A 27241-nucleotide genomic window follows, 5' to 3' on the forward strand; every position below is an offset into this window, starting at 1 on the left:
ACATACGTGACCGTGCGTGTGTGTGCATATGTGTGCGTGTGTGTGCGTGTGTGTGTGTGTGTGTTCTTGTTTACTTACCGATGAGATCTCTCTTGTCTAAATCTGTGTGTATAGAAACAAATGGCTGAAGATGAGAAGAGATACGAGCAGGAAAAGGAGACACACGCTCATCTGGTGAAAGAGAAGTTAGACCTGATGTCCCAGGTGGAGAATCTGAAAGGCAAAGTGGAGGTTTGGGTGAACTGCTGGCTGAAAACGCAGGCAGTGTGCTGAGGCCTTGTTGGTAAGTCAGAAAACCCTTCTGTTAAACAGTTCCTTTAGAAATAACCCAAGGGCTTGTTATGTTCCTGTTACATAATGTTACAATGCAGGTTGTGTTCTCTCTCTAACAAAAGTATTGTAACAGCAAGACCAGATCTTTGTTTTGAAGGCTTAAGGTAAATCTGACAATAGATCAGACAGAATTATTGATTTCAGCTTTCATTTCCTGATGCTGCTGATACAGTTAATTTAAGCAACATTCATGCAGTCAAATATAAAGTGTCATTTACTTTAATCACCTTAAAGACAGCCTGTTCTTATACTTTTGCTCACCTCCAAATCGTCTGGTCTGCCACCATTTTTTTGTAACCCATCTAGATGTAAAGATCAGGAAATGAAAGATGTAAATCTGATCTATTCCCTCTTTAATACTTCCAGAGTAAACTACATACTTGTACAAAAGACAAATTCATGATGCTCTGTTTCCTGTTTAAGACACTGTGGATGTGAACTTTAAGTAGTAAAGATTTGAACCTCTTCTGCTCTCTGGATGTGTTTTAGGAGTGTTCCATTGCAAAGAGCATCCAAACTATGACCAAATCCAAGGAGGAGACTTTAGAGCAGGAAAAAGATTCAATTAGGGTTTGTTTTTCTTCTCTCACAACCATAGCTGTTATTGTGAAGTGTGTGCGTGTGCGTGTGTGTGTGTGTGCGTGTGCGTGTGTGTGTGTCTCTGTGTGTGTGTGTGTGTGTGTGTGTGTGTGTGAATGTGTGTAGTAGTAAATAACTTTGTTAAACCTCCAGGTCTCTCTGTGTGAAGCTGAGACGAAGTACAGTGAGGTGATGAAGACCAACACTAAGCTGGAGAATGAGAACAGTACCCTGCATTTCACTGTGGTCAGACTGCAAGACTTGGTGCATAACTTAAAGAAAGAGCTCTCTGAGACCAAGAGAACGTGTAATGGGCACTGAGAGTAAGTTAGAACATCCTTGTGTTAAAATGCTTGCATTGCGTTCCTTTTTATTAGAAGTAACATTATGAAATGAAGATCTCACACATTTTTGATAAAATTAATGCTTAATGATAAAATTCTAGTGTGATCATTTAAAAAAATATTTCAGACTTAAATAGATCACAGCATATGAGGTTTATTGTCGATATAAACATAAAGTGGTCAATGTTGTGTTTCAGGAGTGTGAGCAAGAGCGGGAGGCTTACAGCATCATGAAGTCTGTGTGATCAGATGAAGGAAACTCTGTCTAACCAAGAGAAATTTCATACGGTATTATTTCACACATTATAGAAGTGTGTGTGTGTGTGTGTGTGTGTGTGTGTGTGTGTGTGTGTGTGTGTGTGTGTGTGTGTGTGTGTGTGTCTTTAGTCCACAAGTGGCGGTCTACAAGGTGGCCAAGAAGTGAAAAACAAAACAACAATTCAGAAAACACAACAACATAAACAAAAAAAGGTTCAAATGATGCAATGCATTTAACACCGGACTCGTCAGGCAGAACAAAGCATGCTGAACTAGTTTATTCTGAGTTGATGCCAAGTGAGATCCAACATCTCTAAGCTGGGAGACATTTTACTGGAGTAACATTAATCAGTTTTTATTGTGAGCATATTTAACAATATAATTCCACAGTAAAATTGAATGATCTTTACCATGAGCATTGAGTAGGTGACTATGAAATGATCTGAGATGGTTTGATTAACATTTTATAATGGGTTTAATATTTTCTCCTGCCACAACTTTATTGCCAGATATGGTGACTTTGAAGAGAAATATTGTTATTCTACAGTAACATGAATTTATATTTTTTCTGGATTCTTTATTTCCCCCATTATTAAAATGAGAAGTGTTATAAAATAGTTTAGCCTTTATATTGTGTGAATCCTTTTGTTAGTTATTACATGTATACAAACTGGAAGGCACAGTGCAGCAGCTGGAGGAGAAGCTCTCAGATTCTGCCATGATGTGTGGTGCCATAAAACAGGTAAGTGACACAATACTGGTGTTAAGCAGTTTAGTTAGAAATGGTTTGAGGACCCGTGATGAGCGTGATGAGTCACTTACAGTAAGCTTTTCCTCTCATAAATGTTTTACTATTACTGTTATTGCAAAAAAAAAAAAAAAAATCACTACAGTGTTAGAATATAGCAATCAGTATATGTATATGGGTGTGTTTTAGAAGTACGAGCGAGAGCAGGCTTACAGCATCCTGAAGTCACAGTATAATCAGATGAAGGAAACTCTACAACATAACAATGAGCCACCGAGTGTAAGATTTTCTACTCATATAATGATCATCTCTGATGTGAACTGTGTCTGACAGTGTGCCAACATGCTTTTGGTGTTAAAATTTCAGGCATCTTTGGCTGAAGCTGAGGAGAAACACGAACCAGCATAAATGAGTACACCCCATTTGAAAATTAGGATTTTTATCAAATTCTCATAGAATATGAGAGCAATTTGCTGTATTTTTCAAAAAAAATAATTTTATTATACATTTCAATTTTATTAACATAAGGGTGTGCACACCTAACATCTTTAAACTAAGTAAACTTTATTTAATTCAAATGAGGTGTAAAAATGATTACATTCAACAACACACTGAACTAAATCTAATATTTATTATTGGCTCCTTGATTTTTAAGAACAGCATGAATTCTTGTAGACAATGAATGAACAGGTTGAGGACATACAACATTCTATTTTTTTTTTTCATTCTTGATGTAAATGCGATGTCCTGACACCTGCAGCACTCATGCAACCTCACACAAGAACACTGCCACCCCCATGCTTTACTGTTGATACCATGTATTTTTCACTGTACTCTTCATGCTTATGACACCATACAGTTTGGCACCCATCAGAGCCAAAAACATTAATCTGTGTCTCTTCACTCCAAAGTATATTTCAAGGTTATCAGTTATGGAAAAAAGTTTTGAGTTTCTTGTAAATGTTCAGATTAAACAGTTTTTAACAGAAAATTATTTTGAGCCGAGCCTTTAATCTTTATACACTGATGATACTATACCATATTCCTGATAACCAGTACAATAAAGATTAAATGTTTGGCTCAATCCTCATAGCAGTGTTTAGCAATATACCAACACTCTTTTGTTAGAACCTTTCTGTGTGTCTTTCATTCCTGGTCCTAATATACAAAGTCCTTGAATCCTGAGCTGATTACTCTATGAACTTAAACCCTAGACTGGCTCTTAACTCTGTACATCTGTGGACCTCATTTCATGCTCAACCACAGGGTTGCTGTGGATCTGGAGTCTATCCCAGGAATACTGGACATGTGACAAGAATCCACCATGGATGAGATCACAATGATAAATAGATAAATAAACCATGTATTCTCTTTCTGGCTGCCAGGGATGTAACTAAACATTAATACATAATTTGGATTAAACAGACACAGTAACCAAGAGCATCACTTCCAGAGATATTATGTGATGATGGCTGGGGGAGTTTGTGCTCTGTGGTAAAAAGTGTTTAGGCTTCACAGCTGACATTAGTGATAGTAGTGGAGAAAGAAGCTGTCCAGTAGGGCTGAGGGGAAAAATCAATTCACGTAACTATTGCAATTCTTTTTAAAACAATTTTCAAATCGATTGTTTTACACCAGAATTGATTTATATTTACTTACTTTACTTTTCCTATGAGGTGGTGGAGGGAAGTTACCAATTTAATTCCAGCAAAGGGTTCAATGTATTTGTTGTTATCTATAGTATATATCATGTCAGTTTCAAGCTGGTGCGAGAAGTAAAACCATGGTGGAGGCAGAGGGTCAAACATCTCTGAAGATTCATGCTGCACCTTCATGGTTTAAATATAAAGTTTGGAAACACTTTGGATGTTACACACTGCTTAACAGCACAAAACATGACTAAAACACTATCATATACTGATTGCATATTGTGACAATACAATTTTATGAGCAAAGACATACGTCTGTATAGCATTGTGGAAAGTGTTCGTTCCCTTTCGAGGGAACTAGACGCTGCATCAGTGCTGACGCTATGGGAACACTTATGTGAGGAAGTTGTGTCTGAAGCTTTGTGTTCACACATGCCAATTTAAGGCTCGGGATGGACATGTGACGGAGTGATTACGCGCCAGTAAGTCCATATAAGGGCATCTACCTCACATTACTCCAGCTTCTTAGTCTTCAGGAAGCACTCTGTGTATGTGTGTCAATTGTTTGTCCTGTCTGTCTAGTGCAAGGAGGAAAAAATATATATTTTAGTTAAAGTAAGGTGGCACGACGGCTTCGATCATGGGATTCGCAGGATGAGTTGGTGGAAACAGAGCAAGAGATGGGTTTCTCCCTTTCATTTTCCCTCTTCCGTAACTCCGTTCACTCAGTTTTGGTTTCAGGAGCTCGTGCTGCGATTTCTTCCGACCCGGAAAAGAGCATGCTGCTTTCCGCATCGTGCTCTGTGGAGCTCGATGTGGGTGGGGAGCGGCTTCCCGCCTCTGAACAGCTGACACAATCAGCAGTGTTCGAGGAACTCATGACACTAGCTGTGTCTAAAATTAGATTGGACTGAAGAGGTTAGTGTTAAGTTAGTGTCGTCCGTTTTAAGCTAGATGACTGCTTTCTGACTTCAGGCCACCTTCACGCAGGTGGCTGCCTTTTTTCTCAGACCTCCATGCTGAGGTGTCGAGGTTGTGGAAAAATCCATTTTCAGCACGTATTTTTTTCCCCTGCCATGTCTGACTATTCGGCCATTATAGGGCTTAAAAGCCAGTGGTGTTGGGCAATGCCTGAGATTGAAGAGACGCTTGTGGGCTATCTCTCACCTATATCAACCACATGGAGGAAGCCTGCCCTTCCATCCAAGCCTTGTAGAACCACTTCAGCCCTTGTGTGTAAGGCCTATGCAGCAGCAGCAGGCCAAACAGGTGCGGCCCTGCACACCATGGGGGTTTGGCAGGCCTACCAGGCTGACCTGCTTACAGAGCTTGATGGTGGCAAGGGGTTGGAACCTCAAGTGATATCTGAGCTCTGCTGAGCCACTGGCTCCATAGGCCATTCAATGGCTGCACTGGTTGCCATGGAGAGGCACCTGTGGCTCACATTATCTGATATTAAAGAAAAAGATAAGTCCTTTCTCCTGGATGCCCCAGTTCAGCAACGCAGTAGGAGGCACCAGGAGGCAAAACACCAGTCGGCAGTATTCAGAGAGTTTCTCCCTTGCCGCAGTAAGCAGCCTGGGCCATCTTCCAGCTGCACCCAACCTCCACCTAGCTCACTCAGGGCAGTGAAAAGGGTTAGTGTGGCTGCCTGTGAGCAGTAGGGTCTGTGCCTGCTCCTCTTCCTTGCATGGATCTCCCTGGCTCAGCACCTGCCAGTGCAATGTTTCAGGGCACCCAGGAGGTCTGTGAGAGGTTGACACCACTATCAGACAGCCAGGCAGTGTCGAAACTTCTGCCAGGTGTGTTTCAGTGGGTCCTGGATACCATAGAAAAAGGCTACAGGATCCAGTTCTCCCTCCTTCCTCCACGCTTCCAGGGTGTGTTGCCCACGATTGTTGGCAGACACCAGGAGGTGTTCCTCCAAGAGGAACTTCTCTCACTCCTGAGGAAAGGGACCATAGAGCAGGTTTTCCTCCCAGAGCGGGACTCCGGATTTTACAGACGATATTCTGTTGTCCCCAAGACGGACGGGGAGCTGCATCCGATTTTGGACCTGCTGTGCTCTGAACTGTACTCTGAAGACTTACAAGTTCAAGATGCTCAAGCTCAAGGTTATTGTGTCCCAGATCAGGTCCAAGGACTGGTTTGTGACGATCGACCTCAAAGACGCTTATTTTCACATAAGTATTCTGCCAGAGCACAGGAAGTTCCTCAGGTTCGCTTTTGGGGCAAAGTGTACAAGTATTGTGTTCTTCCGTTTGGCCTAGCCCTTCCATCCTGCACGTTTACAAAGTGCATGGATGCTGCCCTGGCACTGTTGTGTCTCCAAGGCATCCATGTATTGAGTTACCTGGATGACTGGCTCATTCTGGCCCAGTCGAAGGCTGTGGTGGCCAGTCATTGAGATGCTGTGCTTGCCCATATGAGGTCTCTAGGCCTCAGGTTAAACCCAGAAAAGTGTGTGCTTTCTCCTTTTCAGAGACCCAGTTTTGCTAGTTTGGGACTCCCCCACGATGCAGGCACATCTGTCTCCCACGCGGGTGGCTTCCATCTTGTCAGCGGTGAAATCTATTCGGCTAGGGCGAGGCCATTCTGTCGCTGAGGCACAGAGGGTGCTCGGTCTCATGTTGGCAGCAGCCAACGTTATCCCTTTGGGTCTGCTTCACATGAGGCCATTCCAGCTCTGGATCAGGGGTGCAGGCTTTTATCCTCGCAGACATCCCCCCAGGCTTATAAGGGTTATGCACTGTGGGCTTTGTACCATTCTTATGTTGAAAAAAACCTCGGTTGTTTTGCCTTGGGTCCCACTGTAGAAGCATGTCACCATTGCAGGACTCTTTCGATGGATGCCTCGCTTTCAGGCTGGAGAGTGGCCTAGGATGGCCATCCTGCCTAGGGTCTATGGGAGGGCCCCTATCTCTCATGGTGATGAGAGACGAGGGCTGAGTTTCTAGCATTGAAATACTTTCGTCCACACCTCAGGGGCTGCCATGTCTTAGTCAGACAGCACTGGGGTGGTTCCCTATATCAATCATCAGTGCGTTCTGCATTTGCGCCCCGTTTCAGGTTAGCACAGCAGATTCTGCTCTGGGCAGAGACCAGGTTCTTTTCACTGAGAGCGAATTTCATTCCAGGGCATGTAAATTGGGAGGCAGACTTCCTGTCGAGGCAGGTGCTGAGGCCCGGGGAGTGCAGTCTCCACCCCCACGTGGTGGAGCAAATTTGGCAGATTTTTGGCCGGGCGGAAGTGGATCTGTTAGCCTCCAAGGAGTCAACCCACTGTCCGCATGGATTTCCCTCTCTCATCCGTTGCCTTCAGGTCTAAAAGTTTCACGTGTACCTCAGACACGGGTCGGGTCTAATAATAGCGGCATCGGGTCTCAGGTAATTTAAAATGAATGTGTTTTTACCGAATGGACCCAAGAAGAACCGAACTACTGCATCTCACGTGTGTGCATCGACTCGAGTCCTGTTCCAACCTCTCCTCTTTTTGCCAAGACCGCTTGTGGCATATGGCTGGTGACGTGTGGCTGGTGGAAAGCTAATTTTCGTTGAAACAGACCTGTCAACATTCGGGCCCAGTCAGGTTAAAAAAATTGCCAGGACCATCATACCCAATTATGCAGTACTCGAGGAGCACAATCGTTCATGGGAAAGACCTACAGGCCCACAGTGCACTGATTTGGACACCAGAGGCCGGACTCGGGACTCGGGCTGTCCAGTCATACTGCGGGTTTACTGTCCCCCTTCCCATGAGATGGCAGAACAGGAGAGGCTGCATTTGCTTTGCCCACTGAGGGCCTGGAGGAATTATGTCCACTGCTCTAGCTCGTGGAGTAACTCCGTCGCCCTTTTTGTCTGTCTTGGGGGCCAGAATAAGGGTAATCCGGTTTCCAAGCAGAGCCTGGCGCACTGAGTAGTGGATGGCATTAGCTCAGGCCTATGAGGTGCGCAGTCTTGCCTCGCCTCTCGGCATCAGGGCTCACTCCACTAGGGGTATTGCCTCGTCCAGTGCCTTGGCCAGGGGTGTTCCCTTTGAAGATGTTTGTGCTGTGGCAGTTTGGTCCTCTCCGCATACCGTTAATAAAGTTCTATAACCTGGACTTGGACCCCACTCTCTGTTCCCAGTCTGCTCATGCTCTCTCATGGCCTCCGGCACAGTCATTGACCGGTGCATGGCAGTGCATGTTGGAGTTCCCATAGCGTCAGCACTGACGCAGCGTCAAGTTCCCTCGAAAGGGAACTACACCAGGTTATGTATGTAACTGGCCTCGCTGGCCACGCCCCAGGCGTCCTCTCGCACTTCCTTCAGACAAATAGAGGCTGGAGTAATGTGACATAGATGCCCTTATATGGACTTAGTAGAAGTAGTGTTGGTAGTAGTAGTGTGCACAACATATATTATGAAACAATTAATTTAGCAGAGAAAAACTTTTACTGTGTAATTTCGTTAACAACAGGAGTGGGTGCCAATGATCTCACCTCACTAGTTTGCATAATATTCTACAGACAAAACAGAACACGATTAGCATGTGTGGATTCATTCATGTTCTACCACTTATCCAAACTTCTCAGGTCATGGGGAGCCAGTGCCTATCTCAGGCATCATCAGGTATCAAGGCAGGCTACAGTCTGGACGGAGTGCCAACCCATCGCAGGGCACACACACACACACTCATTCACTCGCGCAATCACACACTACGGACAATTTTCCAGAGACACCAATAAACCTACCATGCATGTCTTTGGCTCGGGGGAGGAAACTGGAGTACCCGGAGGAAACCCCTGAGGCACAGGGAGAACTCCACACACACAAGGCGGAGGCAGGAATCAAACCCCCATCCCTGGAGGTGTGAGGCAAATGTGCTAACTACTAAGCCACCATGCCGCCCCTTAATTATTTTCAATTAAAGCAATTTCATTAAAGCTTCAGATTTACCTAATGCAAGCCAATTAATCTCTTAAAGATCACATGAAAATGTCCTTGATTTTGAGTTTTACATAAAGCAAATTTGAGGAATATGAATGTTTACCTGATGAAGCTGCAAGCAGGAGATAGAAAATAAAACCAAATCTTATGTCAAGCAGTTATGCTGTGGACTGCAACTCAATGTATGATCAATGTCACCATCATTAAGGGTGTGCTTCTCATTTCTCTGATTATCCAACCTCATCAGCCTTAACTCATCCTACTGAAGGCCAAAGAGTAAAAGAAACATATGGCTATGTATTCATGTTTGTCGGAATTGTATTAATCAAAGCTAAAGACTAACTCGTGAAGCACTTTTTAATCACCTCTTGGTTTTCATCAAAATTTCAATGTTGATTCAACATAAATCAAACTTTGAAATTTCAATCTTAGTCAAAATGATGGTTCAGATGAAAACACCACATTGTATCAATGTCACCTTGCTACCTGAGTGGTTTATTTCAACAATTTAATAAAATTAATTAATATATCTTATTAGATTCAGTAACAATAAATCAAATGCAAATAACAAGCATGCAAAAAAAAAAACCAAATAAATTATATGCACCATTGTTTGAAACTCAGAGGTTATGCATGTCAAACACACGAGACTTCTGAATAGGATGCACCCATGTTTTCTCTCTAATGAAGAAGCATCAATTAAACAACTGAGAAGTGCTCATGCAAAACCAAAATGGGCGTTTAATTTATTTTTCTTTTTCTGAATGTGCAATGTGTAGTAATGATGAAGGATATGTTTTTTAATTATAAAAATTAATAATGGGTCTTAGATTGTAGATTGGGGGGAATGCAGTAAAATCACCCAAGGTAAGTGTGAGAGGCCGACAGTCAGGAATCAGTGAAAAATGAGGCCTCAGAGTGGGGAGTAATGTTGAGAAATATCTTAAATCTAAAATGCCTAAAAATGTCTAAAATATGAAATATAATATAATAATTTTTTAAAAATAATCTTAAAATAGTTTAAATGGTTAATAATAATCTTATAATATGACGTGATTGTCTTAATGTTTTATTAAACATTTTAAAGATGCAAAATAATCACGCTTTAGCCATAGATCAAAAGATTAAGTAGTTTATTGTAATCAAAACATAGGAACATATTATTAACAAATTTTCATACAGTCAGAATCCGTACTGAAAAAGCCAGGAGAATCAGTGGGCTGATCTGGAGACTCAGGGATATTAAGGAGAGGCTGGTAAGGTGGGAGAGTAAGGAGGGATGTAGGAATTAGTAGATGCAGGGGCCCACATGAAGGCAACCATCAGTTTGGGCACTCTGCTCCTTGGTAACACTCAGAGGGGTTTGCGTGGATTCGTTGTAAGTAAAGGTTTTCCTCACAATGTGTGACAGCATGAAAGGACACTTCGGTGTCACAGAGGTGATCCAAAAATACTTGGTTAGCTCGACTACCATGTAAGTAAGCTGCCAGCAATGGTATGTTGGCAAAAGTCCAGCTGGCCGCCTAGAGGAAGTGGGACGAGTGTCTTGTTGAGATATAGCAGCCGGCTGACATATCAGATCAGATGGATGAGCCCGCTGATGCTATTGATCTAATGGGAAAAGAGGGGATGAGTAACTTTTAGCAGGAATGGTGGAACTAGTGGTAAAAATATGCATGAGCAAGCCCAGTTTGGGAATTAGTGGACTGAGACAGTGAGAACATAATAAACTACCAAATCTAACAAATAGGCACAAGCAGTATAGCAATACTATGGCAGCAGCTTAGAGAGCATTAATAATGCTATTTAAGGCTATAGCTTAATATTATTATTTATTTAAGTGTAATAAATATAATATTAACATGTATTCAAGAAATAACTATGTAATAAAAATATAATAAAATAGAAGTTAAGAAAACATACTCATTGTAGATGCAATGGCAAATAACACATGAGACTGTTGATGAAAGTACTGAGCAAAGTGTAATAAAATAAGGAAAGATTTTTTTTTATTATTTTGATGAGGGAAAGGTCCATAATGGGGTCCATTATGGATGGGGAAAGCCACCCCATCCATAATGATCCAAAAGACACCACCTCCAAATGGCTGAAGAAAAACATAATGAAGACTTTGGAATGGCCGAGTCAAAGTCCTGACCTGAATCCTATTAAGATGCTGTGATGTGACCTTAATAAGGTGGTTCATGCTTGAAAACCCTCCAATGTGGGTGAATTACAACAATTCTGCAAAAATGAGAGGACCAAAATTCCTCCACAGTGCTGTAACAGACTCATTGCAAGTTACTGTATAACAAACACTGGATTGCAGTTCATGCTGCTAAGGGAGGACCAACCAGTTATTAGTTTTAGGGGGAAAACACTTTTTCACACAGGGCCATGTTGGTTTGAATTTTGTTTTCCCTTAATAATAAAAACCTTCATATAAAAACTGCGTGTTGTGTTTATTTGTGTTATCTTTGGCTACTATTTAAATTTGTTTGATATGAAACATTAAAGTGTGACAAACATGCAAAAAATAAATAAAAATCAAGAAGGGGCAAACACTTTTTCAAACCACTGTATATGGAGGGTTTTTTCAGATGGATTTTAGATGATGTAAGCGTGTATGAGGCAATCGCATCAGGTTGTGGGTATTTTTCCTTGAGTTCAATGGAATTACTTGGCCACTCAGGTGTTGTATAGCCTCTCATCATCTCAAGACTGGACTACAGGCAATTATTACTGGCAGGTCAGCCCCTACCTATGATCCGGAAATTAATGCAGCTTCAACCTTCACACTTCACAAGAACTTATCAAACTCCACCTAATGTATGTCACACAAGCCAGGCTCCACTGGGGTCTTAATTATATGAAATAACTGTAGTCATGTTGTGGGTAACCTCATATACATGTCAACAGTTCTCCCCAGGGTCATTCTGGGAGGGCAGCATCTATGGATGTAAAAGTGTTTATTACTACAGGAATCTGCCGATGTCTGAACCCTGATTGACTGCTATAATAGAACTTGGCTACCCACTGCCCTCATGCAACAGGGCATGCAAAAAAATTCATAGTAGTGGATTCTTCTAATGTTGGGGTGGAATACCACAGTTATAATCAAATTGATGTTAACAATTTGTTAACAAATCTCTGCTTTGTGCTTAGAGGAATTGATCATTTCTTTATTGTAGAGTCTGTCCTTGTAGAAGTTGCCAGAAATCCTGTGTTCTGGACCATTTGGTATATGAAACTACTGTAGAAGAGGAATCATGTGAGGAACATCAGCCAACATTGTTATTGTCCTTTGTCTTCAAGGCCATGGATGTTGCCTCAAAGTTAGAAAATGGGAGTAAAATGGCAAATGAAAGTAGGTCAGGTCAACACTGATAACAAAGGAAGAAGGTGAATACTGGCTACATGTTTATCAGGATTTTACCATAAACATTTTCTTACAGTGGACAGAAGTACATACATTCACAACAGCTGTAAAAAAAAAAAACACTATAAAAATGCTATAAACAGACATACAGTGTTGCCAAAGTGGATCTTTAGAACACAGAATATTGGAAAAACTAAATGTTTAATATAGAGTTTCAATTTCAGAGGTCTTATATGAAACATTTTTTTTTAACAGTGTGATATGTATGGAATAACAAAAGGCCGTACTAAGTATGTCAATTTCATAATCATCAAAATGTTTATAAGCACTTTTATATAGACACATTTTTCCTTCTCACTCACACATTCACATATTAGACAAATTTGCTCATAGCCATTCACACAGAAAGAAAGAAAGAAAGAAAGAAAGAAAGAAAGAAAGAAAGAAAGAAAGAAAGAAAGAAAGAAAGAAAGAAAGAAAGAAAGAAAGAAAAAACTTCCACTTAAGCTAAATCAAACTGCATTGTACTCCTATAATATCTATGGGTTTAAAGATACATTTCTGTCTTAAGAGATGTTGTAGCATTCTGAGACAGAACAGGGGAACCCTTAACAGGATGACAGTCTGGTGAAACAAAAGTCTTTTTTTGTTGAAGATCTCCCTACAAGCTTGTCACACACTCCATGTCCTCATCAATGAGAAGATTATTGTTCAATTGACCTCGCTCAGCAACCTGCAGTCCTCCTGCTCCCTTCTCATGAACCTTTATTTCCCAGGCTCTTCTTTGTCCCTGGCCGGTTCTCACTCCATTGCCGCAATGCGTATAGGGCAGGAGTCTGCCATTTGAGCTGTGAGGCCCATTGGCACTGAGTATGTTTTCTGACATATTTTCCATATCCTCTATGATCATGTCCTGTGTAGCAGACAACTCTTGTTTTATTTTATTAAACTTGATACCATGTACCATACTGTAGCACTGACTATTCTAAATGTAGCGATATGTATATATCTATATATATATATATATATATATATATTCTATATGAGAATATATATATATATATATATATATATATATATATATATATATATATATATATGTAATGTTTGTATAAATTTGTTAAACTATACATTGAAGTGACATTAATAGGAACATCTGTATGCCTTTCATGCAGCCACCCAAATAGACAGTTGGCAGTACCACTTTATTATAACATACAGCGTGTACAATAAGTATTGCACAAGTCACCATTTTTCTATTTAAATATATTTTTAAAGGTGCTGAAACATCTCATTACATTTCACAAGATGTCATAAGCAACCCAAGTAATCCATACATAGAAAGAAAACAAACCAAACAAGTTTTAATTATTGGAATGACATGGGGAAAAAGTATTGAACACATGAAGAAAGTGAGGGTCAAATCAGCATGGAAGGCCAAGACAACAGATGAAAGCTATCAGTAATTAGAAAGCAGTCCTGGCCCTTGTCAGTGGAAACTAATATCAGCTGCTTCAGTCTCAACTGATAACATATATAAAGGTATCTAATTAGCAAGGTGTCACACAAGAAAGGTCTCATGATTGGTAAAAACAAAGAGCTCTCTCAAGACCTTCACAACTTTATTGATGTGAAGGTCTTACTGATGGCATTGGTTACAGAAGTATTTTGAAACCTCTGAATATTCCAGTGGGCACTGTTGTCAGAAGGTCAGAAGATGGAACACCAAATTTTGATGGTTTAAAAAAAGGTTATTTTTGCTTCTGGTTCTGTGAGTTTTGGTCATAGAGTGCTCATCCTTATACCATTGGAATCTGGTTGTATTGACTGATTGCTTGAGTCTGTTATGTTGTGTGCACAATATTTACACATTTTCTGTTTGTATGTATTGTTTGTCATTTAGTTGCTTGGTGTTGGAATTGTTTTTTTTTTAGTTGGAAATGAGCCCTGGGATTCAAGCAAGCCATTTTAAAGCTGAAGAAGGAGGGAAATAACCACAAATGTCGTTTTCAAGTAAATGGAAGCTGAAATTCTGATGTCATTTCATTTTCATCTTTTAATCTCAAACTCAAATGTCTTCAGTATTTCTGAGATGTAGGGAATGTTTTGAAACTGGGCAACTCCCAGTACGAACTAAATGATCATTAACCTATTTTGTTTTATAATGTTCCTTGTTCCATGTTTTAATATCCCTGTGCTCCTAGTCTGAAAACTTTTGGAAAACCCCCTGTACACTTGCCTTTGCCACCAGAAGTCCACCTAAATCAAAGAAAACAAAGAAATCATTTGTATCTTTCCATAACACAAATTGTTTGTTCAATCCAAAAATGTAATCATGTTTTTATATGCCTAATATAATATAATATATATATATATATATATAAATTATGTATGTATGTATTATACTACTTTTCCTGAGGAACCTGATTTCTATCTTTGAGGTTTGGCATGCTGGACCTAATGATCTCTGCATCTGAGAAACAAAGAGATGTTGGACTAGTTTGATGTTGCTCACAGCAGTCAGCATGGACTCTACACAAGCAGGAGACTGTGGTGGAAATTTTTAGTTAAGAGATGTTTGTAAGCCCTTGTCCTTCTATGCCCATGACTGGTAGTTATTGTAACTAGAAATTGTCATTGCCAGAGGTTGTTTGTGATTATGACAAGGACAGAGGGGACTGGAGACGAGTTGGCGGGACATAAACAGCTTCTAGTAGACCATGGTAATAAAAGATTAGCTTGATCGGGAGATGAGCACCTTTTTACTCTTTCCCATGACTAGCAATGTGATACTTTACCTTAAATCTCTCAAAACTCAAACTCCTCAACGAGTTGGCATTGTCGGCAGGTTTCCGCATTTGAGAGTCGACTTTGGGGATTCCTTCTGAGGCTTGCGAGTGCTCAAGCCCTAAAGGCTGTTAAACTAAGTAAACTAAACTAAAAACTCAGTAAAAACAGTGTGTCACTGGACCTAATGTGAATTTTTATGGTGAGGAATAATTATGGTCCTGATTCTGTATCACAATTAATGTGGTGGGTGACGGAGTGTGGCTTTCCAGACAGCGGCAGTTTTAGCTTAAACAGTTAAGACTTGCTGAAAGATAACCTGCTCTATTTTGAAAAAGAAAATTGCAGGAAGAAGAACAGGGTAAAGGTAAACTGGACAGCTTTTCACATGTGAAATCAGAAGTAGAGAAAATGTGGAGAAAAGCACAATCTACTTCAAAGAGATTATGTACACAATATGTACAGAATACAGTGTGTAATGATAAGCTAACAAAATCTCCGGTGTCTTAAGTCTTTTTCAGTTGATTCTGACCTGGATGGACTGCCTCCTCGAAAAAGGCTGGGAGCTGGTGTGTCGAGTCACCAGGTGTTCACAGATATGGAGCCAACGAAGAATAGTCCACCCTCCCCACCGACTGCGGATTGTACACGCCAGAAAGAAAAGCAAAAGGAGAACGCTGATCCTGAACCTGTTGAAAAAGAGGCTTTGGCTTCAGATGTTAAGAACAAATTAAAATAAGTAATTTACTTTGTTATTTTAAAAATAACGATTCTGCATTACACTAGCCAGTAAAAAAATTAGTGACGGGAAGTTCGGATCATTTTACTGATTCGGTTCATTGAATCTCATTCAGCAAAATGAACAGAGAATTTTTTCGATTCATATCGTTCATTTGGTTCACTAGCAGAATGTAATGAAATTTTTTCCGGCTCAGACTGCAGTGCCTGAGCCTATGGTGCTGTCACGTGATGAACAAACCACTCGAAAGGTGAACTAATCTTTTCATGCACAGTCAACACAAACTTAAGGAATCACTTCCCTAAAATGACTCGTTATTCTCAAGTCATGGTTCATGAATGACACATCACTATATCTCATCTTAACGGACCAATGAAAAGCCTTGGATTTGAAAGAAGTGTTTTTAGTGTCTTTTATAAAATGTTTTGTTGTCTGGATCTTGTCTGATTCACCATTTTCTGATAATTCAATAAATATCACCAGCTAAAACTGAATTGAGATGAGTATATTGGGTATGATGGCCACTAGAGAGGAGTGTAATGCTACTAATACAGTTATGTTGTGACTGTGTAACACCGGGAGCAGTTAATAATCGGGGGTTCCAAACGAGATACTCTGTGTGTAAGTCTCCTCAATACATGGTACCAGGATAAATGATTTAAAATGATTATTTCCATCCATTTGCCAGACGAATTAAAGTTTCCAGGAAATATAAATGAAAACTGGAAAGCTTTCAAGCAAAGTTTAGAATTTTATGCCCTCACCATTGGATTGGATGAAACCAAACAATGGAAGTTAACATTGCTGCTAACATTGCTGCAGCTGGACCTGGTGCACTGGATGTGTATAACACGTTTGTCTTCACAGAAGAAGAAGAAAAACACAAGTAGGATGCAGTGATTGAGAAATTTGGGCAATATTGTACACCAGGAAAAAATATGAAAGGTTTGTCTTCAGAAACAGACGAGAAAAAGTGTCAGAATCCATCGAACATGATGTCACGGATTTAAGATTGAAAAGTCAGTCATGTCATTTCGGAACATTGTGTGACTCCATGATACGTGATCAAATAGTCAAGATAAAAGAGTGAGGATGCAATTGTTAAAAGAAACAGACCTCACTGTAGAAAGGCCAATACAAATTTGCCAGGCCTCAGAAAGCGCAAGGATTCAGTTAAAGACTTTTAGTGAAGAAATAGAGACAGTAGAAGTGGATACAGTTTGACGTGCTAAAGACAAATGAGTAATATAAAATAAAGAGTAATGTCCAAGAAGAAAATGCACAAAAGCAAAGATTGCGGAAAGTGTGGAAGTAAACATGCACCGAGAAAATGGCCGGCTTTTGGAAAAGACTGCAGAAATTGTGGAGGAAAAAAATCACTTCGCAAAATGCTGTTATTCAAAGAAAAATGTACAGCTAGTAGAAAAGAGGAGTGACAAGGAAGATGATGAAGCAACAATCTTCGTAGACTCAATCGAAGAGGAACAAATTACTCCAGGAGGAGAGCAGATGGCTCACATGGATGTAAATGGCACTGATGTCACATTAAAATTGGACACAGGGGCACAAGGTGAATATCCTCCCTATGAAAGACTTTCGGAGACTGAAAAGAAAACCAAAAATAAAGCAAAGTGCATCTGAAAACGTATGACAACAAACCAATACCTACAAAGGGAATATGCAGAGTCAGTCTATCCTACAAAAGAAGGAAGAAGGATGTGTTTTTTGTACTTGCGGATGGAAACAGACAAGTTATTACTAGGTCTGAGATTGTGCATACACCCACAGAATGGGTAAATTCTCTCATAATAGTAGAAAAACCAGACGGAGATCTAAGACTGTGTACAGATGCATTAGACTTAAACAAGGCCATCCAATGGGAGCACTACAGTCTTCCAACAAATACAGACATTACTAGTGCAATGAGTGGAACATGTTATTTCTCCAAACTGGATGCCTCATCGGGATTTTACCAGATAGTGCTAGATAAGGAAAGCACAAAATGATGCACTTTCAAAACACTGTTACCTACCTACCTAGGCTACCTTTTGGCATCAGCTCAGCACCAGAAGTATTCCACAAAACTGTGCAACAGCTTTTTGATGCAATAAAATGAGTCGGAAGTTTTCATTGATGATGTAGTGGTATGGGGCTCAAAAGAAGAACATGATGAAAGTCTTCACAAAATCCTGGATCAAGCACAAAGAAATGGATTAAAATTGAATAAAAACAAGTGCCAGACCAATAATATTGGACCCGCCCACTTTTTAAGACCAATAATATTGGGCTCACATACTTTTTAAGACCAATAATATTGGGCCCACCCACTTTTTAAGCCCAATAATATTGGGCCCACCCACTTTTTAAGACCAATAATATTGGGCCCACCCACTTTTTAAGACCAATAATATTGGGTCCACCCACTTTTTAAGACCAATAATATTGGTCCCACCCACTTTTACCGTCTCTATTCAGCACATATGTCTGTCGAATACATTCTGCTTGAGGACAGCCCTAATAAATAAAACTCCATTCCACGTTTTACCTACAGCATTGATCACACTCCTGCTTCCTGAAATCCATGGGCGTTGGAACCATTATATGTGGGTGGGACATTGTGTGTGTGTGTGTGTGTGTGTGTGTGTGTGTGTGTGTGTATGTGTGTGTGTGTCACTGCCCTTCCCCCCTCTGCAGTATAAACTGTAATGAAAATGAAAGTCAGCAGCTCCATTTTGTGTGACGACTGAAAACTAAAAGATTTCAGGAGTAAAAACTAACAAAAGTATCTGATCACATGATATACATTTGTTTACAACGTTTATTCACATGTCCCCTCATTGAATACATGTTTATTATTCAATATTAGACAATGATGATGTTTCCCAGATGTTTCCCAGAGGTGTTGTAGTGCAGGTTCTGTTATTAAACTAGTTTATCACAATGAGATTTACTAAGTGTTTCTGTATCACATCATATGACACTGATAACAGCACTGACCAATAATAAAAAAGCTCATCACTAACTTATAATTCAGCTCATATAATATAATCCTCACATTATAAGTCCACACACACACACACACACACACACACACACACACACACACACACACACACACACACAATCACACAAAAACAAACACACACACAAACACACACACACCTATGCAGACACACAATCACACAAACACATCAGCATAAACCAGACAAACCAGTTAGACCAGTGTCAGTAAGAGTGAAAGTCAGCAGCTCCATTTTGTGTGGAGTGAACAGTAAAAGATTTGAGGAGTAAAAACACAGTGAGTATCTAAAGCTCTAATATATAAACACACTGAAGTGACACTAGATGCAGAAGAGTTTTGTGGGTTTGTACTGAAGCTTTAATGTACACAGGTTGTTTTATAACTTGATAGCGTGACTATTTCCTGTAAGTGAACTCTGTGCTGATTCAGGGTTTAATTTAACACACCAACGTTGGAGTGAAGTAAACGTGTGTCCTGCTGTAATCTGGAGAAGGAGACATGACCTCCAACATGAGTGTGTCTGGGAAACAGGACTTAAAGAAAGACGAGAGGTGACTTACTTTTACATTCACCAGCAATAAATACACACCGTCTCATGGGGACACATCTGTATCTCTAAACACTCGCTAGTTAACACAGGAACTCAACTTTGCTTTAAGGTGTTTAATAGCAGTGAATATATCACTGATCTGATCTAAGAACAGTTTAGACAAATCATTCACTGAGAGAAGAGTAAAAAGTAAATGTTTGCATAAGAGCAGCATAGCTTTGTGTCAGTGAACTCTACAGGCTTTAAGACCCAGCTGAGTCAGTTAGCTGTGATTGGGACTCCTGATATCAGTGTAATTCCTGACTTATGAAGCCTGTCTCCTGTTTGAATAAGTGTACAGACTGGATCTGAATTAAAAAGATGGAATTATTGGTGTTTAATGATGAACACATTGTTTATCAGTGCTGAGACAGCAGAGTATTAATTATTGCTGATATTTCTGTTGTAATTCTAGAATGATGGAGGGAAAGAGATCAGACTCACCAGAACCCAGCTGTGTGTCCATGAAGACTGACGCGTCAATGGATCATCCATTTCCCAACTTCAGAGACAGAGACAGTTCTACTGATGTGAGGTCAGTATAGTGAGGTGTTTTACAGCAGTGTTCCACCTGATCAAACTCACTCGTCTCATTATGAAGCCCTTCATGAGCTTTATCAGGTGTTGAAGCAGTAAAACACTAAACTGTGCAGTGCTGCAGCTCTCGGACTGGCAGTGAGGAAAAGTGCTTTAAGACTGCAGTTCAGTCTGCAGTCCCTGAGCTGGAGGGTCTGTGGTGCTACAGAAGAACATTTACACCTGGGACATTAATGACTATATAAAGATTTTATTCATTTATTCAAACATTTGTTTCTAAACATGTTGGTGTCAGTTAGGAAATCCTGAAATCAGTGTATTGTGTTAAGTGGATAGTGTTAAATATCTGTGTGTGTATTTATTAGTGTGTGATTTGTGCAGCTATGAATACATATAGTCCATATTACATGATGGGTTTTGTTTGTTCACAGACGACAAAAATCAAACATCAGCACAAATCAGCTGGACTCTATATTCAAGGTGTGTGTGTTGTGTTTAAAGTGTGTAATGTGTGTGTTGTGTTTAAAGTGTGTAATGTGTGTGTTGTGTTTAAAGTGTGTAATGTGTGTGTTGTGATCCCTTGTCATGTCTTGATGTGCAGCAGCATTAAGGGTAATCAGTTGTATGAGTTTTAAATGTGATAATAAAAAGAGACTTTTCTTCTTGTGATAAAATAAAAGTCTCTCTCACTGTAACTTGATAATATTTAGATCTGTTCCTGTGTGTTTCTAACCAGGAGCTGGAACACAAAGTCATCACTCTGATAAAGAATGAGCTGAAGAGGTTTAGGAAGCTCCTGAGTCCAGATTACCCAGCATGCACTGAGAGGGAGGTGGAGGATGAGGAGGATCTGCACAGTGTCAGAGACGGAGCGCTGAAGATCACACTGCACGTCCTGAAGAACATGAACCACACAGATCTCGCTAACACACTGCACAACAGTAAGAGCTCTGAGTCATGACTTTATTCCATTTTATTCTGTTTTAAATTTAATTTTAATATCATGTTGTATCTGTTCATGGTCCTGCTTCAATAATATTTAGTCCATCAGTCAGGAATTAATAGCAGTGTTTATACGATTTTGCATTATAACTATTTATTACTAAACTAGATATTACTTTGTTTATTAGAACTCGCCTCTGTGTATCAGACAAAGTTGAAGTCAAAGCTGAGAGAGAAGTTTAAAAGAATTAATGAAGGAATCTCACAGCATGGAAGCTCAGCACTTCTGAATGAGATCTACACTGAGCTCTACATCACAGAGGGTTGGAGTGGAGACGTCAATAATGAACATGAGGTGAGACAGATTGAGGCAGCATCCAGGAGACCAGCAATACAGGAGAAACCCATCAAATGTAATGAGCTCTTTAAAGACAAGTCCATCAGAACTGTGCTGACTAAAGGAGTTGCTGGAATTGGAAAAACTGTCTCTGTGTAGAAGTTTATCCTGGACTGGGCTGAAGGAGAAGTAAATCAGGACGTCACCTTCATGTTTCCACTTCCCTTTAGAGAGCTGAATCTGATGAAGCAGCAAAATCTCAGTCTGATGAAACTTCTTCATCACTTTTTCCCAGAAATAAGAGAACTAGAATCAATAGACTGTGATTCCTACAAAGTGGTCTTGATCTTTGATGGTCTGGATGAGTGTCGACTTCCTCTAAATTTCCAGAAGAATGAGATATTGTGTGATGTGACAGCGTCAGCCTCAGTGGATGTGCTGCTGACGAACCTCATCAAGGGGAATCTGCTTCCCTCTGCTCACCTCTGGATAACCACAAGACCAGGAGCAGCCAATCAGATCCCTCCTGAGTGTGTAGACCAGGTAACAGAGGTACGAGGCTTCAGTGATCCTCAGAAAGAGGAGTACTTCAGGAAGAGGATCAGTGATCAGAGCCTGGTTGATAAAATCATCACACACCTGAAGTCTTCAAGAAGCCTCTACATCATGTGCCACATCCCAGTCTTCTGCTGGATCTCAGCCACTGTTCTAGAGAGAATGTTGGGTGAAGCAGAGGGTGGAGACAGCCCCAAGACTCTTACTCAAATGTTCACACACTTCCTGATCTTTCAGATCAAACACAAGGACCAAAAGTACCATCAGAAATGTGACCCTGATCCTCAGCAGACCAGAGAGACTATATTGGCACTGGGAAAACTGGCTTTCCACCAGCTGGAGAAAGGAAACCTGATCTTCTATGAGGAAGACCTGAGAGAGTGTGGCATTGATGTCAGAGAAGTGTCAGTGTACTCAGGAGTGTGTACCCAGATCTTCAGAGAGGAGTTTGGGCTTCACCTGGGGAAGGTGTTCAGCTTCGTACATCTGAGTGTTCAGGAGTTTCTGGCTGCTTTATACACATTTCTCTCCTTCATCAGAAGAAATGTAACAGAACATCAAAACTCTGATCTGTCTGATCTTTTCAGGAAGTCAAACCTGTCTGATCTCCTCAGGAGTGCAGTGGACAAGGCCTTACAGAGTGAGAATGGACACCTGGACCTGTTCCTCCGCTTCCTTCTGGGTCTCTCACTGGAGACCAATCAGACTCTTTTACGAGACTTAATGTCACAGACAGGAAGCAGATCTCACAGCAAACAGGAAACCGTGGAGTACATCAAGGAGAAGATCAGGGAGAATCCATCTCCAGAGAAATCCATCAATCTGTTCCACTGTCTGAATGAACTGAATGATCATTCTCTAGTGCAGGAAGTACAAACTTACCTGAAAAGAGGAGATTACAGTCGTCTCAGTGTAACCAGTCTCTCTCCTGCTCAGTGGTCAGCTCTGGTGTTTGTGTTACTGACCTCAGAACAGGAGCTGGATGTGTTTAATTTGAGGAAATTTAATCCATCACATGAATGTCTTCTGAAGCTGCTGCCAGTGGTCAAAGCCTCCAGAAAAGCAGAGTGAGTATTTTTATTTATAACTGTATTACTGCATGGTTTATTATTTTAATGTAACACTGAACTGCACTGTTTGGATTAATGTGTGTTAATAGTTCCTCTAATCATCTTTACACAAACCTCTGGTACTTTTACAGAAGATTGTGTCACTTTTTACACTAACATGTTATATCTGAACTGAGGGCTGGGCCACATGGACAACATCTTATAACATCATATGAGGCATTTTATAGCTTTTATATATGAATCATGAAAAATGAAATGTTCTCTAAAATTTATGTAAAAATATCTCTACAAAATAACTGCATGCATTTAAGAACTAAAGACATTTCTGAACTAAACACCAGTGAAAGACTTTCTTTTCTGTTCATTTTAAAAGTGACATTTAACAAAACTCTCACAGATGAGAAAAACATCAGACTGACAAAATGGGATCAATATGGATAGAAAATATAAAAAGTAAATATTAAAACACTCCAATGTCCTTCAAGTATGTCTTTATGTTGAAGTTCCTCATCTTTTGTTGTGTGTGACACAGTGTTGTGGGGAGATTCACTCTGTCATGGCTTTTTTACTCAATTGTTCTTTATAATAAAAATAAAACATAAATGCTTTTTAAAACCTTAACCCAATACGAAGGAAAAACAAAAGTCTCCTTCAGTCTGCACTACTGCTAAACTTTACCAAGGACTGAGCTCGTGGTCAATAAAACATCACTCATCATTTTGGACCTCGACACTTTGGACAGACGAAGTGGGAAAATGTTCAGCTTTATCTTCTTATTATGTTAGAAACAAGCTAGGTAGCGAACTCAGATGTGTGATGAAGATTTTCTTTCTCTAACACTGACCTGTTTGTAGAGGATGGAGTTTAAATGTGACTTTTTATATGAAGACTTTTATTTTGATGGGGTTCTTTTTTCTTTGCTTATCAAGTGTACAAGCAGGTAAAAAGAGAGAGGATGAATAATGTGTCACAGGTGAGTGTAGTGTCGTGACCGCTGTTATTAAAAAGTCCTGTTTTGTTCTACTTGGAGCTCGACAAAGACACCAAACTGTTAATGATCACATTCTTGTTCTTAGGTCGTGATTGTTGTTAATCTGTTGTGGTTGAATTATAGACAGTTTTTTGTCTGGTTCACTGCATCAGAAGATGGTGGATGGTGGATGTGGTGGATGTGATAAACCTGACGGTCGGTCAGGTTTATCACCGTTACTGTTGAAGAGACGTCAGGTTTCGTTCTTTGGAAACTTTCTGTGGATTTTGGAGACATTAAGCTGTGGACTGTGTTTGTATTTACAGTATAAGCAGCTGTAGTGAATCTATATTTTTGTTGTACAACATTAATAACAGACTGGTTTTGTTCTCTGTTCATCATTATGTACTGATAAAATATTACACATTGGTACACTACATTCTACCATGTCACTTATAGCCCCCTGAAGCCCAACTACACAAATCCTTTAGTGTAACACACAGTAGTGTTGTGTTAGATTTGTACCTACAAGGTGGGTTAGATTTCCTGCTATGTGTATAGTCAGTGTTTTAGATTGAACAAACGAATGTCTGCATGTTGATCCATCTAAAGCTAATACTTGTGTATATACAGTGTGACTCATTTAAAGGTAAGAAGTTTGACTTTGTTTATTTCTGAATCTGTGTGCAGTCGTGCTGATGTGACGTCACTCTGTAAACAGGGAAGGAGCTCAGATTTGAGAAGAAAACCCCACGTTCACTTCTCAGTTGTGGAGGCATGAAAGACATGATCCCATTTACTCTGTGGAGAAAGAAGGGTTCACTAAGTTGTGTTGAAATACTGTAGTAACAGTGACATCTGTAGTAAACAGTACAATGTTCTTTCTAATATCCTTTATTTACATTGTTTATGATAGATGAGAGATTTTTACACATCTATATTTTATAAAAAATACAAATCAAGAATTGTTTTTAAGGTTAAAAAATCTAACTTTCTCTTTAGTTTGGATGTGTTTTGAACGTATGTGAACACTCCACCTGTACTCAGGTCCACACCAAACACCTGAACCAGTGTGTGTGTGTAAAATCAGAGGTCTGGAGGTGACAGATTTGTACGTGTACGAGCACAGAGAACAACACACACCAACTGTTTTAGTGTCTCTGTGAAATTCAACATATAACTGAGTGTAAAGTACGACTAGTATTGTCATGTTATTACCTGGTAGTGTACAGCTGTATAATTCTTTATGTTCTGTAATAAAATGCACTGTATCTGCAGTGTTGTGTGTGGAAACTTGAACACAGATCAGAGTGTAGTGTTTGTAGGCTGCTCGCTCTCACATGTGTGTGTTATGTACATGACCTAATGGTCTTATAATGAATTGTAGCTGAGAGATTGTGGAGTGCAGAAAGACGTCCCTGCTCCTGTAAATGTGCTGATGTGGTGTCCTGTCCTCTGATTTGTGTGTGTGACACAAACACACTGACATTTCTGTTACAGCTTCAACTTTAGCTGGATTATGGCTGTGTTTGTGTGTTTAAGATCAATGTTCTGATATTTCATCATTTCTCTTCCAGTCTGTGTAACTGTAATCTGACAGAAGAAAGCTGTAGAGTTCTGTCCTCAGTTCTCAGCTCAAACTCCTCCAGTCTGAGAGGACTGTACCTGAGAGACAATAAACTGCAGGATTCAGGAGTGAAGCTGCTCTCTGATTTACTGAAGAATCCACACTGTAAACTGGAGATACTGGGGTACACACTTACACACACGCACACGCACTGTGTTTAAGCTGCTTTGTAAATGTATTTAGTGAAGGTGACTGATGGATATACACTGAGAGTGAGATCCACATCCTGGGAGCAGCGACACTAAAAGCAGTTTGACTGAAGCTTCTTCTTATTAAAATTCACCTTAAGGAAGTCAGCATTTGTTGATAATAAATAAATATTTGAGATGATATTAAAATGATTGTGGATGTCACAGGTAACCAGTACAGATATGTGAGGAACAAAGCTGAGGTCAGAGTCGACTATTACACCCAGATTTCTAACCTGTATCCCTGCTCATTTTTCAATAAGTTTTCTCTTTTTCTTTATCTCCTACAATTAATATCTCCATTTTATCCTGGTTTAACTGTAGAAAGTTCTGTGACATCCAGTCAGATATTTCATTCAAGCATGTAATCAGTTTGTTAATAAGCTCCTGATTACACAGTGACACTGATATATAAACCTGTGTGTCATCTACATACCTATAAAAACTGATTTCATGTGTTTGAGTCGAACAAGAGACATGTAGAGGGAGAAAAGCAAGGCTCCTAAAACAGATCTTTATGGAACTCCAAATGAAATTTCATGTTGTCTTGATGAGTGACTTCACAATTGACCATAAAACGTCTAGTTTAGTACTGGTCCTGAGAGACCTACCCAGTGCTCAAGTCTGTGGAGAAGAACATCCTGGTCTACAGAATCAAAAGGTGCACTCAGGTCAAGAAGAAAAATGGAAATGTGATCAGAACTGGAACTTAGTTACAGATCATTTAATACCCTGAGCAAATGCTGCACAGCACAGAACATTTGTGTTTAGTGACATTAAAACTCTATAAAAGGTCAATGGGAGTTATTGTGACTTATTAATGTAACAGCAGCTGAAGACCAAAATGTGGAACCAGTTTACAGGAAAGGTGAATTAGGTGTGAATGTGCTGAAGGGAAAGGAAACGGTTGGAAGGAGAGAAAAAGAGATCTACACTGTTCCCAGGTGATCATGAACACTGTAATGACGAGTCAGCAAAATCCATGTGAAGAAGTTTTAATGAAGAAAAGACAAACAATCCAAAATCAGTAAGTAAAGGCAGGGTCAAAAAACAGGCCGAGTCTGAAATAAGTGTAACAAACAGTCCATGAGGAGAACAAATCACATAAACAAACCTGAAGAAGCAATAATCCAAAGAGCAAAAACAGGGTCAATAGTGATAAATATCACCATCAAAAACAAAGCTAATTCACACCATATAGAAAAACTACACCAGGTTATGTATGTAACCCGGTTCCCTGAGAAGGGAACGAGATGCTGCGTTAGTGCTGACGCTATGGGAATGCTTCTTTAAGGAAGTTTAATGGCTCGGAAAGGACACGTGACAGAGTAATTACTCGCCAGTCAGTCCATATAAGGGCATCTACATCACGCTGCTCCAGCTCTCTTTGTCTGAAGGAAGCGCAAACTGATGCCCGGGGCGTGGCCAGCAATGCAGCGTCTCGTTCCCTTCTCAGGGAACCGGGTTACATACGTAAGCTGGTGTAGTTCCCTTTCGAGGGAACTCGACGCTGCATCAGTGCTGACGCTATGGGAATGCCAATACCCACGCTGCCAACGCAGCAGTTGATGACTGCGCTAGAGGCCGTGAGAGAGCACGAGCAGACTGGGAACAGCACATCATAGGCCCCGCAGTAACTGGGACCCTGGAGTGGG

At 40.2% G+C, this 27241-nt stretch overlaps 1 protein-coding gene, 1 long non-coding RNA gene and 1 pseudogene across 3 annotated transcripts in view; 2 read left to right on the top strand and 1 right to left on the bottom strand.

Annotated features, from left to right (window-relative positions):
- Positions 1-27241, bottom strand: part of LOC113663787 (NACHT, LRR and PYD domains-containing protein 12-like) — a 631994-nt gene that overhangs the window by 76063 nt on the left and 528690 nt on the right. The gene's annotated exons all lie outside the window — the stretch shown is intronic.
- LOC125139555 lies at positions 151-1994 on the top strand. Its single transcript, XR_007138584.1, has 4 exons — positions 151-283; positions 823-903; positions 1066-1235; positions 1454-1994. It is a non-coding gene; the product is annotated as an uncharacterized LOC125139555 (long non-coding RNA).
- LOC113663806 overlaps positions 19268-27241 on the top strand; it is a 589387-nt pseudogene continuing 581413 nt past the window's right edge.

Source organism: Tachysurus fulvidraco, chromosome 19, assembly GCF_022655615.1.
Source record: "Tachysurus fulvidraco isolate hzauxx_2018 chromosome 19, HZAU_PFXX_2.0, whole genome shotgun sequence".
Lineage (NCBI taxonomy): Eukaryota > Metazoa > Chordata > Actinopteri > Siluriformes > Bagridae > Tachysurus > Tachysurus fulvidraco.